Here is an 18,816-nt window from a genome sequence, read left to right on the forward strand (position 1 = left end):
GGCCAAAAGTGAAAAGAAATTAAAGTAGCTCTTGAGAGTGAGAGAAGCATAAAAGCTGGCTTGAAACAACCTCAAAAACACAAAGAACTTGGCAACTAGGTCAATAATTTCCTGGCAAATAAAAGGAGAAGAAGTAGAAGCAGTGTTATATTTTATATTCTCGGACTCAAAGATCACTGCATTCAGCAGCTAAAGCCATGAAATTAAGAGACATTTGCTTCTTGGAAGGAAAGCTATGGTGAATTTGGACAGCATACCAAAAAGCAGAGATATCACATTGCTGACAAAAGTCCTGGTTTTTCCAGTATGTATGGCCATGAAAACTGGACTTTAAGGAAGCTGAGGACTGCAGAATAGGCACTTCCATAATGCGATGGAAGACCTGAGTTCCTTAGACTGCAAGGAGGTCAAATCACTCAATACTTAAAGAATTTAATTCATACTTTCCACTGGAAGTTCTGAAGCTGAAATTTAAGTATTTTGCCCACATAATGAGAATATGAGACTCATTGAAAAAGACCCTGATGGTCTTGAACACTTAATACTTTCTAGCTGTGTGACCCTGGGCAAGTCACTTAACCCCAATTCCCTCAGCAAAAGAAAAAAAGAAAAAAGAAAAAGACCCTGATGCTGGGAAAAATTAAAGGCAAAGAGAGTGGTAGAGATGAGATAAAATATTGTTGTGGAAACAACAAACATGAACTTGCACAGACTTTGAGAGATATTGGAGATTAGAAAGACCTGGTATACATGGACTATAGGGTCAAGAAGAGTTGGACATGACTAAATGAAAATTGTTCTTTAAGTGGCTGTATTTTACTCTTCTCTCTGTACTGTGTGATTCAAACAAACTGGACTTCTCTCTGTTCCTCTCACACCATGCTCCATGTTTCACCTCCGTACTTTTGTACTGGCCATCCTCCTTGATTGGAATTCACCCCTTCCTCCTTTCTGTATTTTAAATTCATTTCTTCAAGATGTACCTCAGGGTAGTCAAGAATTGGGACCTTTTTCTGGTCCTCCTCCCACCTTTAGCTGCTAACACAACTACCCTTTGACAATACTTTCCAATTATTCTATATACTGGGGTTTCCAAAATTTTTACTATATTTTTAAGCTTAAAAATGCAGTAAGATTTTTGGAACAAGAAGATATGGAAGGGAATAAGCATTTATTAAGTACCTACCATGTGCTAGGAAATATTTTAAGCACTTTGCAGTTATGATCTCATTTTTTCTTCAGAAAAACCTGAGAAGTCAATGCTTAATAATTCTTAATTTACAATTAAGAAAACTGAAGCAGCCAAAGGTTAAGTGACTTGCTCAAGATCTCATAGCTAATAAGCATCTGTGACCAGATTTGAACTCGTCTACCTGACTCTAGGACAAATATTTCCCTTCTTCCCTTCTATATGATCCCCAGTTCTATCAACTTCTTCGAGGTCATCTCTAGACTCCTCATTATCCTGGTTTCCCTCTTCTGTCAATATCCTCTCCAAAATGTGGCACTCAGAACTGACGATAATAATCTAAATATGGTCTTATGAGAAGAATGCAATAGGATTCCCACATCCCTCATTCTAGACAACATGCCTCTCTCTCAAGGCTGTCTTAGATCACAGTTGTGTTGACTGTCATGTTGCACTCCTATTGTGTGGAGCATTAGATTCATATGAATCCACTAAGACTCCTTGGTCTTTTTTTCTTCTTATATGAACTATGGCCTGACCAAGTTTCCCCATTCTTATATACTTCATTTTTTAACCTAAATTAGGACTTCACCTTTTTCCCCCATATTTAAGGCAACAAAATATAAGGGACTGAAGTTATTGAGCCTGAGTTCCAATCTTCTCTCTGAAGTTTATTACTTTTGTGATCCTGAGAAAATAATTTCATTTCTCTCGAATCCAGATTCCTCATCTGCAAGTTAGAGATAATAATACTTGTAGTGTGTACCTCACACAATTGCTTTGTAATCTTTTAAAGTGTGACAACCCAATAAAGTCATTTCTTGACAAGACCATCCCCATTGAACAGAGGAAGAAGCTGAGATAAATTGACATGCCTGAACCAGGAGCTAGTGGAGCAGGCCTTGAACCAAGCTTACTTAAGGAACATTAGGAAGCTTCCTCCCTTTCCCCCTGCCCTTACTAGACGTTTCCACTTCCCCTGGAGCTGCCATCAGCTTCCATCAGCACAGAGTTTGGGGTTTGGAATTTGCCAACACCCGCCCACAAGAAGACAATTTGAGACCCGCCAACTCATTTCACAAGAGCCTCCCAGCAGCCCTTCACCCGGAGATGTTGTTGGGAAGAGCAGCCAGGCCCTAAAAACCTAAAAGAGAAACAAATCCTCCCTGGTTAGCTGTGAGATGTGCTGGGGTGGTGAAGGAACAAGGAAAAGGGGGCAGAAACCCTCCTCTGCCCTCCCCACAACCCTGGTCTGGTTTCTCTACCACCTGTTTTAGGTAGGTCATGTTTGGTGGCTAAATGAATTGACACTGTCCCTATAAATACAGTTCATATTGTACTGCACATATTTATAAATATACGTGCTGTAGCACCGCAGCATTGCCTGTGAAGGATGCAAGCAGGTTGTGATTAGAGGTGAGCCAGCTCCTGATTATGGGTTAATTAGCTCTGCTAATAAACAGCCTGTAGCTTTACTTAAGAAAAAAATAACATATTTCATCGGAGGTAGAACAATTACAGTGCATGTAAAATAGAAATTTCTGCCTAATGAGCATTTGAAATGCTTTCTTTAGAAAGGGGAAAAATGCTTTTCTTAAAAAAATAAAATAAAAGATCCAACCCCCACAGTCCCACTGATTAGACGGCAGTGAAGGGTGAACTTCAAAGGATTTGGATTGGCTTTTTACATTCAAAAAAGCTCATCGCCAGCCTCCGGAAGGCCAACTAAAGTTCAGGAGGAACAGGGGGAAAAAAGCCTTAATAAAATCAAAGTTTGATCCCAGTGGGAATTGGGAGTCATGTGATGAGGAGGAACAAAAGAGTTGACTTAATTAGCAGCGAAAGGGAAGCCCAAAAATGGGTGTCTCTACATAGTAGGGAAGGTGCCAACAGAGAGAGGGGGGCAATGTAAGGGAGGAGCAAGAATAGTCCTCCCTTGCAAAAGCACAAGAAAGCTGAAGTCTGGGACTTGGTAGCAATTGTGAAGGAAGTGGAAGCCTCTCTTACTTAACCAGGAAATAGGAGGGAAAGATAATGAGAAAATCTAAGTAGAGTTGAAGGAACTGGTGGGTTTAGCCAGAGACAGACTGAATGAAGGCAGTGCCAGAAATAAAGATGGGTCAAAAGCAGAGATTTGCATTTTTTTGGTGATGGGGAGGAGCAAGCTAGAAGGAATAGAGAGAGGAGAGGTCTGGGATCTTAAGCTGTAAGGTCCTGGCATCAGAAGGCAGAGAACAAGCCAAACAAAGGATGTGATTCTAGTCTGTTGTACTCCAAGTTTCATAACCATATTCTTGCTTTAAGCTTTGCTGTGTGGCTGCATTTCCCCAACTCTATCACTGGAGGTGATAAGGTCAAAAAGAGATAACCCAAGATAAAAATAATTAACAGGAAAATTCTTGTCTGGGGAGAGGTTGAAGGAGATAACTTGAGAGGCAAATGATTAAGAGAAAATCCTGTCTTATTTACAAATATCTCTGGAACCCCTTGGATAACATCTCTGTGCAAATGTTGTTTTATGACCCTGGTTATGTATAAAATGAAGTTTTAAAAATGTAAACCTCCACTTGGTTTATACTTGCCTTGTGCCCGCCAACTTGTTCTGGCATCCTTGCCCTTGCAGTTTGGCCTTTCTGGAGGCCAAATGCCTGTCTATCCCTTTACTATCAATAAAGACTTTGTTTTAAGTACAGCATTGATAGCGAATTCATTTGCTATCTGGACCTGCCCTTGGTTACTTTGGGGAAGGAGAGAGAGGTAATCACACCACCAGAAAAAGAGCTGATCCATCTAGGTTTAGAGCCTCAATTTCTCCTCATCAGGAGGACTCTGCACTGTGGCCACCATCATCAGCTTCTATGGACCAAGTTCTTAATCTAATTTTATAATGGACCCCTTTGACAGCCTATAGACTTTTCAGAATAATGTTCTTAAATATATAAAATAAAATATATCAGATTACAAAAGAAATCAACTACATTAAAATATAATTTTCAAAAATAATTTTTTTTGAAGTTCATAAATTCCCAGGTTTAAAGCTCCTGCACCATTGAAACTTCTAGTGTAATGGTCAGAGTCATATTAAGGCAATCAACCATGTTAATAGAATTCTCAAAATAACTTTGTTTAAAATTCCTAGACCCTAGGTTTAGAGCTCCGGCTCCACTGAAATGTCTAAGGTCAGAGTTAGAGTCACATCCCTGTTAGCTAGCGTGCGTACCCAGTATCCATCTTGCATTTGCCTCCATGTGGAATCTGTGGGGCAAGACCATGGGAAATATTGCAGGAAAGACTGAGACTAAGTGTAAATAAATTTCTGCTCTGAAAGAATCAAAAGTTTAAAAGAGACTTTAGAGATCATCTGGTTCAACCCTTTATTTTACTGAGACCCAGACTTGGTTATGGCCACATAGCTAATTAGTGGCAGAGCCAGTCCTATAGCCTGGGTCTCTTGATTCCTAATAAAAGTTTTTTCTATTATAACATGAAGAAGAGACAGAAGACCCCCAAACAGAGCTGCTTTTGAGGAAATGAAGGCAATCAGTACAGTATCCTTTTTCTGTATAGTTTTCACAGTCATGCTGGAAGACCACAGGAATTTGGCCAAAAAAATTAAAATTCTTTCCTAAAGGAGAACCACACAGGAAATAATTTTAGATAAGGTAGAAGCAGGGTAAAGAAATGTTTGTAGATGCAGCAATGAGAAAGAGAAATTAGTCATTTGTTTAACACCCCTGCAAAACAAGCATTCCTCCTGCTTGGTAATAGTCAAAGATAGGACCAAGAGAGAGATGACAAAGCCAGTAGGGTAGAGCAATGGGTGCATTGGCCTATGGTGCTAAATTTCAGGGGCAGAGACAGCTCTTGCAGTAATTTAGCACATAAGCAATAGAAATTAGCACCTGGTTAGCAAAAGACTCTGTCCCTCATCCTGCCCTATTCTACCCTGTCTTCATACTGTTTCAGCTACAGCCTTCCTCCAGAGTGCAGGGGTGTCTGCTTTCCCCAGAAAACAAGATGCACCAACTCCCAACCTTTCTGACATTTGCCCCAGATATAAAAACCCTTAGCTACAGCTTCAAGAGAGAGAAATTCATTAAAAAGAAACATCACTTCTTTGGGGACTTAATAAAGCAACACCCAAGTCTCTCCATGTAGCTCTAAGCAAAAGAAGATGAGAATGGCAAAAGAAGTTATCTCCAAGAACAATAGCATAATCCCAATTCCAGATTAAAATCCCTCACCTCCTATTGAAGGGGCTAGAGTTAAAATTTGGAAATTGAAATCTCCTACGGCAGGACGTTTGAGGCTCCCTTTCAATGATATGATTTCTGGGTCAATTAACTGATATTGGTTAAGTATCCATTGCATGAAGAAGCTAAGTGGCCCTGTGGATAGAGGAATTGGACCGGGAGTCAGGAAAATCTAAACTCAAATCCTGACCCAGACACTATTTATATGACCCTAAGGAGGTCATTCATCCTCTTTTTGCCTCAGTTTTCCGATCTGTAAAAATGAAGATTAATAATAGCATATTAAATAAATGAAATATTATTTATAAAGTACTTCACAAACTTTTAAAATGGTTTATAAATGTTATTTATTATTAGTATTACTACTACGAAGTTATGGAGATGTCCACAAGTATAAACCCTTGCTAATAATGGACTTTGTAATCTAGTTTTTTTTTTTTTAATCAAATTGGATTTAATTTTTTATTACAGCTTTTTATTGACAGAACATATGCATGGGTAATTTTTGCAACATTGTCCCTTGCATTCATTTCTGTTCCAACTTTTCCCTTCCCTCCCTCCACCCCCTCCCCTAGATGGAAGGCAGTCTCATATATGTTAAATATGCTAAAGTATGTTAGATACAATATGTATGTGCAGATCCATACAGTTCTCTTGTTGCACAAGAAAAATTGGATTCAGAAAGTACAAATAACCTGGGAAGAAAAACAAAAATGCAAACAATTCACACTCATTTCCCAGTTTTCCTTTTCTGGGTGTAGCTGATTCTGTCCATCAATGATCAATTAGATCTTTTCTTTGTTGAAGAGATCCACTTCCATCAGAATGCATCCTCATACGGCATTGTTGCTGAAGTGTATAATGATCTCCTAGTTCTTCTCATTTCACTCAGCATCAATTCATGTAAGTCTCTCCAAGCCTCTCTGTATTCATCCTGCTGGTCGTTTCTTATAGAACAATAATATTCCATAATATTCATATACTACAATTTACCCAACCATTCTTTAATTGATGGACATCCATTCAATTTCCAGTTTCTAGCCACTACAAAAAGGGCTGCCACAAATATTTTGGCAAATACAGGTCCTTTTCCCTTCTTTAGTATCTCTTTGGGATATAAGCCCAGTAGTAGCACTGCTGAATCAAAGGGTATGGCACAGTTTGATAACTTTTTAGGCATAATTCCATATTGCTCTCCAGAATGGCTGGATCCATTCACAACTCCACCAAAAATGCATCAGTGTCCCAGTTTTCCCACAGCCCCTCCAACATTCATCATTATTTGTTCCTGTCATCTTAGCCAATCTGACAGGTGTGTAGTGGTATCTCAGAGTTGTCTTAATTTGCATTTCTCTGATCAATAGTGATTTGGAACACCCTCTCACATGAGTAGAAATAGTTTCAATTTCATTATCTGAAAATTGTCTGTTCATGTCCTTTGATCATTTATCGGTTGGAGAATGGCTTGATTTCTTATAGAGTCAATTCTTTATATATTTTGGAAATGAGGCCTTTATCAGAATCTTTAACTGCAAAAAATGTTTTCCCAGTTTATTGCTTCTCTTCTAATCTTGTCTGCATTAGTTTTGTTTGTACAAAAGCTTTTCAGTTTGCTATAATCAAAATTTTCTATTTTGTGATCAATAATGACCTCTAGTTCTTCTTTGGTCATAAATTCGTTCCTCTTCAACAAGTCTGAGAGGTAAACCATCCCATGTTCCTCCAATTTATTTATGATCTCATTCTTTATGCCTAAATCCTGAATCCATTTTGATTTTATGTTGGTGCACAGTATTAAGTGTGGGTCCATGACTAGTTTCTGCCATACTAATTTCCAGTTTTCCCAGCAGTTTTTGTCAAATAATGAATTCTTATAGGATCTTTGGGTTTGTCAAACACTAGATTGCTATAGTTATTGACTATTTTGTCCTGTGAACCTCACCTATTCCACTCATCAACTAGTTTATTTCTTAGCCAATACCAAATGGTTTTGGTTTCTGCTGCTTTATAATATTGTTCTAGATCAGGTACAGCTAGGCCACCTTCATTTGATTTTTTTTTTCATTAATTCCCTTGAAATTCTCAACCTTTTGTTCTTCCAGATGAATTTTGTTGTTATTTTTTCAAGGTCATTAAAATAGTTTCTTGGCAGTCTGATAGGTATAGCACTAAATAAATAGATTAGTTTAATTTTAAGAAATAAATAACTGTATCAATAACACAAGCATGTGACCTCAGGATAAAGAACACTTCATTTTATAGCTAAAGAAACTTAGTATCAGTGAGGTTAAATGACATCCACTACTAGAGGCAGCTTCTCTGAGTCCAAATCCACAGGTGTTTATTCTACATAATACTGAGTCATCAGAGTTATCAAACACATTGTGTCTGCATGCAGTTCACACTCCTACCCATACCAAATAAAAATGTAATTGGGAAATATTTAACAAAATAAAAATACAACAAAACATAGATAATATTATCTTAAGTCAATATGTGGCCCATAAGGAGTTTTATGGTTAAATAATGGCTCTCTTTCTATATGAGTTTGACTCCACTGATTCATATGTATATAATTCTGTTGATTTACAAAGTAATTATCTCACTATCACCTGGTGAGAAATGCCATTTAAATACTTCTCAACTCATTTTACAAATGAGAAAACTGAAGCAATGAGGGATGAAATGATCTGTTCATGGTTATCCTCAGGGAATATGTCAGGGTCTTAATTCAAATCCTGACCCTTTGATTCTGGATCCTATGCATTATTATTTGCCACATCTACCTACAGTGACTATAAATTAATTAAATGCAATGTGAGCTTTTAGTTGTTGAGAAGGCAGGAAGCAAAAAAAATGATCATGGAAGATAGAAATTTAAATTCAAATCAGAGAAAGCATCCTGGAAAAGGTAAAATTGGGGTAAAGTTTTGTAAGGCGCAGGTGCCAGAGATGAAGGGAAAAGAAAGGCTATTAGAAAATGACATAAGGAAAGATACAAAGGAAAAAATTAATAAATTATGGACAAGCGACAGCAAAACATCTATCTTATTAAGTCAGAGTTCATCAGAGTTATACTAACAATAAAAATAGAAGTATTTTTATAGGGTTTTACCAGTTACAAAGCACTTTTACCTACATCATCTCATTTGTTCCTCATTTCAACCCAGTTAGGGAATAAAAAGCAATGACAATGACTGTGTCTTTGAATTCTGAGATTCTATGCTTCTCTTTTAATCCTGAGTATAAGTGAGCCTGGGCAGATAATAGGACTAGGAGAAAGACCTTTTAAAGTTCACTCTGGGTAAGAATGCAAAAATACTGGAGCCCATAATATTTCACTAATACTGAAAAGGTCCTATTTTGAAATACTTATCATATTTAGTTTGGGAAGTGACATTCTGGAAAAGCTTATTGATGAAGAACCTGTAGCTCATAGAACACAGTGACTTATCCAGAGTCACGTGGCTAATAAGGAATAGAGCTAGGATGTGATACTGGGTCATTTGCTTCTAAATGCAGTACATGTTACACTCCCCTTCAATTATTCTCAATTATAATTATTATTATCACTAATATTCTTGTTAATGGTTTAATTCTTGGTATGGAAGTCATTGAACATGCCCTGCCCTCTAATGGGACAATATTGCAGTTTTTATTTTCTCTGAATAGCCCTACTCAGAACTGCTTTGGCTAAAATCCATAAGAGACAAATAGCATTCATCTTCAGTAATCAACCTACTGTCAGCTCAGTTCTATGCCTAGGTAGGCCAAATAGGAAGAAAAAAAGAGTTCTTCAATGAAATGATTTCAAAAAGGGCACAAAATCCTATACATCAAGACAGAAAAAACCTCAGAAGCTGTTTTATAGATGAAGAAACTGAGACCCAAGGAAGTAAAATAGGATTCAACCAAGGAAGTATCAAAGGCAGGATGTGAACCCAGGTTGTCTGACTTGAGAGTCAGTGATCCTTGTCACTGGGAAGGTGGAGAAGTGGGGGAAGATTGAGAAAGGGACTTTCCAGGATGGCAAGACTGATGGAGTCTAAGCCCCTTCAGCTTTCTATTTTATCCCCTAGCTCAAGGACATGCAAAGGCATGTCTGGGCCTCAGTGTAAAAATAAACCTTGGGCTGTCAAGCCTGGGCATATTAATGATAATTAATAATTCTCTTTAATCCTCCCCAGCTCTATGTGGGAATCTGTGACATGATTTGGGCTGGACACTCTTTCCAAATACACTCGGCAGACTTTGTCCATATGCTGAGCATCTCCACATGGCAAATCTGGAAGGAGACTTTTGCAGCAGTCAATGCCAATTCTACCATGCAGGGCCCAGAGGACAGATGGAAAGAGGCATTTTCTTCAGTGGCAAGAGATAGAATCTTTCCTTTGTCTCTCCTTAGTCCAAGAATGTGGAAGAGAAGTAGCTGTATTCTTCTGTGGGCTTGGGGGTGGGGAGACTCAAAGAGAAGTTATAAGTTTGTTTTAAACTGGAAAGGACATTAGAGAATACCTAACCCAATCCAGTTATTTTAAAGAAAAGGGAATGAAGGGAATTGATGCTTAGAAAAGGTTCAGTGACTTTCTGATGGTTACATTTTGTGAAGGAGCAAAGGGAAGAACTCAGTCCTACATCTCTTGTTTTCTAATCTGGGTTTTTCTTTTTAAATAATAACTTTTTATCTCTTCAAAATACATGCAAAGATAGTTTTCAACATTTACTCTTGCAAAACCTTGTGTTTCAAACTTTTTTTCCCTCTCTCCCACCCCAGACAACAAGTAATCCAAGCTAGGTTGAACATGCACAATTCTTCTAAACATATTTCCACATTTAGCATGCTACACAAGAAAAATCAAATCTAAAAGGGGGGAAAGAAAAAAGAAAAAACGAGAAAACAAACAACAAAAAGTTGGAAATACTATATTTTGATCCACATTCAGTCTCCATAGCTCTCCTTCTAGATGTAGATGGCTCTTTCCATAACAGGGCTATTAGAATTGTCTTGAATCACATAATTGTTGAAAAGAGCCAAATTCCAGGATTTTTTCCCCACCACAACAGGGCTGATGGGAGAATATTCACCAAAAGATTCATCTATGGATGCAAATCCTTTGATTTTGAATTGGTCAACCTTTCCTTGCTCTGAAATCTATTTTACTTATTGACAAAGTTAGTCTTCCTTCCAATTCCAGAGAAGAGTGTCCCATTTGACATTCATCCTTAAAACTATAAGTCACCTTCCTTCTTCCAGCTCTTGGCTAAGGAGATCTACTTGGGGGACATAGCTCTGAGGGTATCATGTTGGTACAGTATTATGCTACTTTCTATCTCTGGCTAGGATTGATTCTACTTTTTAGTCACTGCCTACCGAGAAATCTAGACCAAAACTTCTTAAATTGTGGGCTGCAACCCCATATAAGGTCATATTACTGAATGTGAGCCACAAAATTATGAGTTATCTGCAAATGCTTGATTTGTGTATCTATTTTATATATCTATGTACCCAGAGTCACAAAAAAATTTCTCAGGTAAAAAGGGGTCATGAGTAGAAAAAGTTTAACCTTGATCTAGATCGAGACCAGATGAGATGGGCTGTAGAAGTGAACAGAACAGAAAGAGGAGAAGCTCTGTGACTTCTACCAAGCAAGACACAAATACTGGGGCCAAAACCAGTAGATTTTTACCTGGAGCAAATACCACAATCCTTATCTGGGGCAAGCAGTCTGAAGCATGATCTCAATTAATAAAGGGGGAGGAAAAGAAGGGTGTGAGAGGGAAGCTCTCCTCAGGCTACCATCTGGTATCTTCCTATTTTAACTAATTATTCTTGTTAACTAGCTGCTAAGTAAGCTCCATTTATTTCTTTGCTGCTGCAGGACTGCAAGTGCTGTCAATGGCCTCTAAATTTAGCAACATGAGGCAAAGGTCAGATTGCCCTGTCCTAGTTACGGCTCTGCTGCAAGCCACCTTTCACAATCATTCCCTGGACCCTCAATAGTCACTCTCTTTTCCTTATGAGGTCATTCTCTTAGGTACCTCACATCTTCCTTCTCCCTCTATATCAGAATAAAAGATTCATTCTCCTGCTTTAAACGACCTTCCTTCTTCTCTTTCTTCTATTTTTTCTATATAAAACCTTTTTTTCAGGACCCCAAATCACACTTCATTCTAAAAGCTCTAAATTTCCTGGAACCCTTAATGGCCACCACCTGGTCCTTCCTATTTCTAATTTTAGAATCATAGAACATTAGAGATTAGAAAGATTGAAGAGACCATGCAGTCCAAATTTCCCACTTCATAGTTGGAGATATTAAAACTCAGAAAGCTTGACTTGCCCAAGACATACAGCTACCTGTAGTCTACATTGTCTGTACAATATAGCATCTGCCCAGTCCAATTCCTCAGACTGTGGAGGTCATCTTGTATCATGAAGGTCATGACAGCAAAGCACAAAATTTGGCAGGTTTTACAATGCCAAAAAGACTTCCAATATGGGGCTGGTAATAGGCTACATGTCTGAGGACCAGTTTGCCAATTTAGAAATTAATTTTTTGGGCAAAAACTACTACCAAATCCTGTCTTCTAGATTACAGAAGCATGGTGATATGCACTGGTGGATGGAGTCCCCACAAACAACAAAATTACACATCATCCAAGTACTAAAATATTACTATCATATTATATTTATATCCTATTTCTCCAACCAAATTCTATAGAAAAGATCACCCTTTACATCTTTTTCAGTATCACAGCAGATATTCATTTAAATGGTTTGTCCAAAGTCTAAGGGGCAGCAAGAGGCAGAAACAAGATTCAAACCCAGATCAAAGAATCATAGAGCTAGAGATAAATAGGACCTCAAAGACCACCTAGACTACCACCACCCATATTACAAATGAGTAAACTGTGGCCCATGGAAGTTGTCACTCAGCAGTATTTGAATCCAGTCCCTCCAAATGCAGACCCATTGTTCTTTGCATTATATACTATGATACCTTAATAAGAAGCAGGGAAAGGCATCACAGCACATGGTCTATTAGAAGGCTAAATGGCTCAATTGGAGGCAGACTGATAGGCTTAATTATTATTTATCCTACACAGGGTCATTCTATATACAGTTTGAGGTTTATGCTAGTCCCTGTTGATTTAGAGAGAGTTGACTGATCAGCTAAGGCTGAGAATCATCTGCATTGCTAATCCCCAGAGCAGGATTTCACCTCCAAACACAAAAGTAGGTGCTTTTTGTGGCCTCAGCTCAACACCTGTATTTGTAGCCCATACACACAGAAGGAAAGGCTGGCTCATGAGAGTCTGGGAGCCAGTTTCTTCCTGTGCTTAATGAGTAAAGATAAACTTCATCGTGATAACTCACCATGGTGTTGCAGTGCACATTCTATTTGGGATTAAAACCACAATTTTTAAAAGTAAATCAAAAGAGCCCAAGAAACCCAGTATCTCTAAGACTTTATTTTCCCCCCTCCTTTGAAATCTCTCTAATTGGGCACTTATCTGGGGATGCAACAGCGCCTGCTTCTCCAGAGCCATTATTGAAACTCACACAATAGGGAAATTGTTGGCTTTTTAGTTCTATTTGGGATGGCTATTATTCCTCACTGGAGTCTCTTGGTGAAAAATGCACCACTTTGGTTCTCCACTAAAAATTCTCCTCGGGTATAAGAAAGACCTGCCCTAAACCCCCAACTGACCCTGTTAAAAGGGATCAGGATGCAGTCATAGGCTCAAATTCAGCCACCAAATTTCCCTTTTAAAATTAGCACCTTCTCCTTTAGCTACCGGGTAATGTGATGCAAAACACCCAATTCTCTAACTTTTATGCTTCCAATTCAAGAATCAGGCCGCCTCAGAAGACTGAACCTGCTCACCACTGTGCTTTTATCAGACCTCCCACTTCTACAGAGTTTCCACTCAGTCTCTCTAGCAACTTAGCTTTTCATCAGCACCCCTAGGACCCTGACTGACAGGGTAGTCCAGTCTCTTTGCAACCACTGTAAGGACTCAAGGTCAGAAATCAGCTTTTTGCCTTATTTGAGAGGGAATTTGAAACTAAAGACCAAGAGCCCCACAGCTTCTATCTATGGACACCAAAGATGTGGCTTTGGGGCTCTCCATCTAAGGGACTCCCTACCTCCAGGTGGCTGGTAGCTATGAAAGAGATTAGAAATGATTTGTCCGTTATCCATGAAACAAACCACACACCTACAGTTGTTGTTGTTGTTTTCCAGTAGAAATTAAAACTTTACATCAATTCATCCACTGTTTTGCACAGCCCTCCTCAAAACAATAGTTTTTGAAGGATGACTGGACAAGATTAGGAGTGAGGGATATGGTCATGATAGAAGGATCTACCTGAAATGACCCATACACAAAAACCTATATTAGGAATTCCATTCTTTTTTTTTTCCTTTCTCTCTGTTTTCTTCCTTCTTTCTTCCTTCCATCTTTCCTTCATTCCTTTCTGTCTGTTGTTCTTTCTTTCATTTGGTTCTCCCTAATTTTACACAGGTTGGAAAACAAAATGACCACTCACAAATCTGGCTATATTCCATTCACACATAAGCTTTGAACTGATTTGTTTCAGACCTGGGACAGTTCTCTCTTCCTGTGTAGCCTGATGACCCTCTGCTACTGCTGATCACTGAGTTGGCGTTGGACTTAGCTCATCTATTGAAGCTCAGAACTCCTGTGCTCAATCAGTCCACCAGTCTCAGCCTCCCAATTATCTGGCTGGTGCAAGCATGTACGATTATGCCTGATCTATTGTATAAATTTTAAGCTCCTTGACCTAACATTCAAGGTCTTCTATTATCTGACCTCAACTTACCTTTGCAGTTCATCTCTCATTTCTAAGGATGAAACATGACAGCTTCTCCAAAGTCATTATTACTAACATTCACACTATGAAGAAGTTTGGGGCTCTGTTAAGAGATAGCCTTTACTGAAGTCTCTTAGTGAAAAAAAAAAAATGTGACCTTTTGGTTTTACATTGAGCCACCTACTGAGAATGCTCAATGGTATAAGAAATCACTTCCCCAAAGCCTCTAGCTGGCTCTTTTAAAAAAGAATTAGGATGCTATCATAGGCTTTCCCCACTGATATGTTCCATGTGCCTGGTACTCCACTCAAGCTAAAGGTATTTGCTATTTCTCCAGCCCACATATTTCTGCCTACATGCCTTCACTGAGGCCAGATGCTCTGCCTGAAATGCCAGCCACCTCTTTCCTTGCATTTCATCTGTACCTGCTAAAATTTTACTCATCCTTCAATACACAGTTCAAATGCAACAAAACTTTCCCTCACAGCCCCAACTGAAAATGGTCTCTCTGAACTCATTGGTCATTATTTCCACTCATGACATTTACTACACTCTAACTTGGATCATAACTACGTGATTAAAGGTCTTCTCTCTTCAGATTGTTCCTTAAGAACATGGACCATATCCTAATTAGTCATCTTTGTGCCATCTTTCCCTTTCCCCCAACAAGTGCAGAGCTCTGTGCCTTATACCTCCTGGGTGATCAATAAATGTTCTTTAACTGAATAACCTAGAATATTCTATGGCCTTTTCTCTCAAAAGCAGTATTTCATCTTGACTAGGGAAATAAGACCAGAATGTTCAGTCATCCTCCGGGTTTCATCTATCAACTATATTCTGTGATACTTGCAATAGAGGCAGGGTTGGGTTTGATTGAATTAAAACATTCAGTAGCTATAAACCAAAGATATAGCAGGATTCTGCCCTATATAAGATGGAAGAGGCTCCACATCAACAAATAATGTAATAATTTAGACAGAAAAAAGTGGATGGATATAAAGATTTATATAGAAACACAGAGATGAGAGAAGGAAAGGAAGAAGGAAAAAGAAAAGCGAAAAGAAACTAATATAATGATAATTCATTTGTAGGAACAGACTTGAATTTGGAATCAGAGCACTTGAGTTGAAAATGTAAAGCTGCTACTCATTGTGTCATCTTGAACCTTTGATGCTCTAGGCCTAAATTGTTTGTTTGTTTTTATCTATAAAAAGGAGTCAAATGTCAAGGGCTGTTAACTTGGGGCTGTTGAGTTTGCTTTTTAAATATTTTGAAGAGAGACAGACAAAGAGACAAAGACAGAGAGAGAAAGAGAGAGAGATTTTCTTTGCAATCTTATTTTATTTTATGTACTTTGCATTTTATTTTATGTACTTAAAAACATCACTTAAAGAATGCTACATAGGCTTCACCAGATTGTCAATGAAGGCCATAATGGTAGAAAGGCAAAGAATCCCTGAATTAGATTTTCTCCCTCTCGTATACTTATTAAATGGGAATAACACTTAAAGGTATTCAAAATCTTTCTTACAATAAATGAGTAACACATTTAATGAGGTAAGTAATATATTTAATATTAGCACCATTTTATAGATGAGAAAACTGAAATTCAGCAGAGTTCAGTATCATACAGATTCTGACAGAGTCAGAATTCAAAACCGAGTCTCTCCTGCCAAATCTGGAACCCTTTCCATTACTTTGCTACAAAAGAAATATGAGGAAGGAAGGAAGGAAGGAAGGAAGGAAGGAAGGAAGGAAGGAAGGAAGGAAGGAAGGAAGGAAGGAAGGAAGGAAGGAAGGAAGGAAGGAAGGAAGGAAGGAAGGAAGGAAGGAAGGAAGGAAGGAAGGAAGGAAAGAAGGAAGGAAGGAAGGAAGGAAGGAAGGAAGGAAGGAAGGAAGGAAGGAAGGAAGGAAGGAAGGAAGGAAGGAAGGAAGGAAGGAAGGAAGAAAGGAAGGGAAGGGAGGAAGAGAGGGAAGGGAGGGAAGGGAGGAAGAGAGGGAAGGGAGGGAGGAAGGAAATGAAGAGAGAAAAAGAAAAGAAAGGAGAAGAAAGAAAAAGGAAAAGGAGGGAAGGGAAAAGAAGAGAAGGAAAGGATTTACTTAAAGCAATATATTTTATGGAGAGAAAGGGTTCACTGCAATAGAATAAACAATGATACCTAAAATAATCCAAAGGAATTCAAGAGGAAGAAAGAAGAGAGGACAAGAAAGAGAAAGAAGTAGGAGAGTTGAAATAAAGAGAAAAAAAATGAACAGAAAGAAGAGACAAACTGTTGGGGTAGGGAGGGAATGATTGAGCCTTTATCACCAGTATTCACTTGCTTCTGTCCCTAATCCCATTTCCACACCACCATTACAACACACATTCATGATGATGTTTTGAAATTCCCACTGATATCCTTAAACAGCTGAATGTTTTGAAAGACCCCTTGTGTCTTAGTCCTTTCTTTTGTCTATGGCATTTGATTAAGGACAAAATTTAGGGGGAGGAGAGGCAAAGAGCTCTTTGATGTTGATGGTGCCATTAAGAACCTCAGAAAAAAACCACCTCAGAACAATTCAAATTACTAAAATATTTTAAACTATGCTTTAAAAAATTTCAGAATTCTGCCTTATTTTTAAGCACAAAAAATACATTATGAGTATGACCATGGTTATGACCAACTCCATTAGCCTTACTTCATCCAAGAACCCAATATCCATATTAACCACACAAAAAACCCCAAATCAGCTAATTTTGAAGGGTCCTTTTCTCTTCCTCACTGATCTCATCAGCTCTCATGGAGTCAATTATCAACTCTATGCACGAGATTTCTAGATCAATATGCCAGCCTTATCCTCCTTCTTGAGCTCTAGTCCTATATCCCCCAATTGCTTTTTGAACATATGGAAATAGATGTCCCAATGGCATGTCTAAAATAGAACACATCTTTCCCCTCAAAACACTCCTATCTCCCAAATTTTCCTATTATTGTTGAAAATGCCATCATCTTTCCATTCACTCAGTTTTACAACTTCAATGTCTTTTTCTACTCCTCTCTCAAAATGACTCCATCTATCAAATATTTTGCCAAGTCTTATCATTTTTACATTTACAACTCTTCTGGCTGACATATATCTCTCTCCATTCACATAGCTACTCTGGTATAGGCTTTCATCACCTCATGTCTGAACTATTGCAATAGTCTTATGATTGTTTCCCTTTCTCAAATCTTTCTGTCCTCCAATCCATCCTGTACTCAACTTTCAAAGTAATTTACTTAAAGTATAGGTCGGATCACCTCACATCCTCCCTCTCCCCTTTCAACAAACTTTCTTTTACTCCCAGGATCAAATTATCTGAAATTATCTTCTATCTACTTTGTATATATCTCATGTACATATAGGTATTTTCATGTTTTCTCACTTTTAGAATTTGAGCTCCTTGAGGTCAGGGATCATGTTTTGACCTTTCCTTTTATCTTTAGGTCTTGGCACAATGCCTGACACATAGTAAGTATTCAATCTGATAAATGCTTATTGACTTACTGACTGATTAATTGAACCCATCACTTCCTATGACAATAGGCACAGAAACCCAAGATAATAATTGAGGGGCTAAAAATAACTTCACAGGGTCAAATAACTTGAAAACCAGAAATCCTATCTACCTATTCATAGATGTGGAAAATAAGATTTAAAAAGTTGATGGAAGATTTAAAGACTTGATATGTCACACAGTTATGTGATAAGAACCCACATAGCCAATGCTTTTTCCATTGTACCTAATGGAAGGTCAAGTTCATTGCACCACACACAGACAAAGCTTTTCTGACTTCATGGGAAAATAAATGTTTACTCCAAAGGGAAATTTTGAAATTGTTTAAGGATAAACAGTTGTTTATCCTTAAACAATTTCAAAAGGAAGAAGAAAACAAACAGGATTGCCTTTGGGAAACTGTCCAGTGCTTTTACTGACCACAAGCTACTCTCTGAAACAAAGGCTCATCTCTAGTACCAACATTCTTCTAGGCATGCTACGTAGATACAGCCCTGGGACTCCATATTCTCTGAAGAATTAAAGTTGAGGATTATCCCAGGATAATAAGGAGGGTATGATGGGCATATCTTTCTTACATATGAGGAGTTATAACAGGATCAGGGCAGTACAGGGTTATGACTAGGAGAGCCTGAGTTTGAATTGTGGGATCACTGGGACAAGAACCATGGGGTGGTGACAAACACTACTTTTATTGAAGATAATAAACCCATATCAAGCACCAGGGGGAAGCCCCAATAAAGAACCTGTAAAATGGCTGCAGGAGATTTCTAGCATCACTGGGTTTATCCAGACGGGAGCTTCAATGCATCATGTACAACCTTTTTTATTCAGAGTACCCTAGAGAGCCACATAGCCACATTACTAATAAGGGAGTTCACCAAGCCACTGCCTGAATAGCCATTACCTGATTAAACAGGTATTGCATATAATACAGATTCAGATAACGATCTCTCCTGTAACTGAGACAGAGAGCTGGTTGGGAGCATGAACTGATCTT

This window comes from Sminthopsis crassicaudata, chromosome 2 (genome assembly GCF_048593235.1).
Source record: "Sminthopsis crassicaudata isolate SCR6 chromosome 2, ASM4859323v1, whole genome shotgun sequence".
Lineage (NCBI taxonomy): Eukaryota > Metazoa > Chordata > Mammalia > Dasyuromorphia > Dasyuridae > Sminthopsis > Sminthopsis crassicaudata.